We start from the raw sequence: 1,853 nt of genomic DNA on the forward strand, positions 1-1,853 counted from the left end.
TCAATGGGATACTTTTCTTTCTTTTTTTTTTTTTTTTACAAATAGTTTGTCAAATTGGTTTCCATAAAACACCCAGTGCTCATCCCCACAAGTGCCCTCCTCCATGCCCATCCTCCCCCCCCCCCCCCCCCAACCAACAAAACAAAATATTTATCAGCATTCAAGAGTCTCTCATGGTTTGCCTCTCTCCCTTTCCCCCACCATTTCCTACCTTCTTCTCCCCCATGTTCCTCAGTTAAGTTCCTCCTAATCCTCCTATACGTGCAAACATATGATATTTGTCCTTCTCTGCCTGACTTATTTCGCTCAGCATAACACGCTCAAGGTCCATCCATGTTGCTACACAGGCCAGATTTCATTGTTTCTCATTGCCATGTAGTATTCCATGGTATAGATAAACCACAGCTTCTGGATCAATTCGTCCATTGATGGACACTTAGGCTCTTTCCATGTTTTAGCTATTGTTGAGAGTGCTGCTATGAACACTGGGGTACATGTGCTCCTATGCATCAGCATTTCTGTATCAATGGGATACTTTTCTTAATACCTTTTGCAGATAGTTTATTCCAACCATACAGATATATAACTGAAATTTGTATATTTATGCTGTATCCTGCTATTTCACAAAACTCATTTATTAGTTCTAATAGGTGTGTGTGTGCAATCTTTAGGGTTTTCTACATGTGAAATCATGTCATCTGTGAATGGAAATAACCTTACTTTGGCAAGGACTCTCAGTATTCTATTGAATAGAGGGGGTGAGAGGGGGCATCCTTGCTTGGTTCCCAATCTTAGATGAAAAACTTTCAGTTTTCCATGCTGAGTATGACGTTAGCTATGTGCCTGTCATATGTGGCCATTATTATGTTGAGGTATGTATACCTAATTAGTTGGGTTTTTATCAAGAAAGGATGTTGAATGTTGGTAAATGCCTTTTCTGCTTCTATTGAGGTGATCTTTATCCTTCATTCTGTTAATATGGTGCATCTCATTAATTGATTTGTGTATGTTAAGTTATCCTTACATCCCAGGGATAAATCCCACTTGATGATGATGTATGATCTTTTTAATGTGCTGTTAAATTTTGTTGAGGGTTTTTGTATGCATGTTCTTGAGGGATATTGGCCTATAATTTTCTTATACTGTACTGTTCTTATTTGGCTTTGATATAGGGTAATGCTGGCCTCATAAAATAACTTTGGAAATGTTTCCTCCTCTACAATTTTTTGGAAGAGTTTGAGAAGGATTGGCATTAATTCTTTAAATATTTGGTAGAATTCACATGTAAAGCCATCTGGTCTTGGGGTTTTCTTAGGAGGTTTTAGGTTACTGATTCAATCTTCTTACTCATTATTGGTCTGTTCGGATTTTCTTTCTTCATGACCTAGTGTTGTCAGGTTGTATGTTCCAGGAGTTTATCCATTTCTTCTAGGGTAGCCATTTTGTTGGAATATAATTGTTTATAGAAGTCTCTTACAATCCTCTTATTTCTGTAACATCAAATGTAATATCTTGTCTTTATTTATTTTTATTTATTTATTTGGGTTTTCTCTTTTTTTCTTCTTGGTATAGCTAAAGGTTTGTCATTTTTGTTTGTCATTTCAAAAAATTAACTTATCACAAACAGAAACAGTCTTATCAAAAAGAACGTGCTAATAGCAGGGGACTTTAATACTCCACTTACAGCAATGGACAGATCAACTAGACAGAAAATCAATAAAGACACAATGGACTTAAATGACACATTGGACCAGATGGATTTGACAGATATATTTAGAACTCTACATCCTGAGGCTATGGAATTCACTTTCTTCTCAAGTGCGCATGGCACATTCTCCAAGATAGATCACATA

This window comes from Hyaena hyaena, unplaced genomic scaffold (genome assembly GCF_003009895.1).
Source record: "Hyaena hyaena isolate Hyena2069 unplaced genomic scaffold, ASM300989v1 scaffold_12, whole genome shotgun sequence".
In the NCBI taxonomy this organism is placed as follows: domain Eukaryota; kingdom Metazoa; phylum Chordata; class Mammalia; order Carnivora; family Hyaenidae; genus Hyaena; species Hyaena hyaena.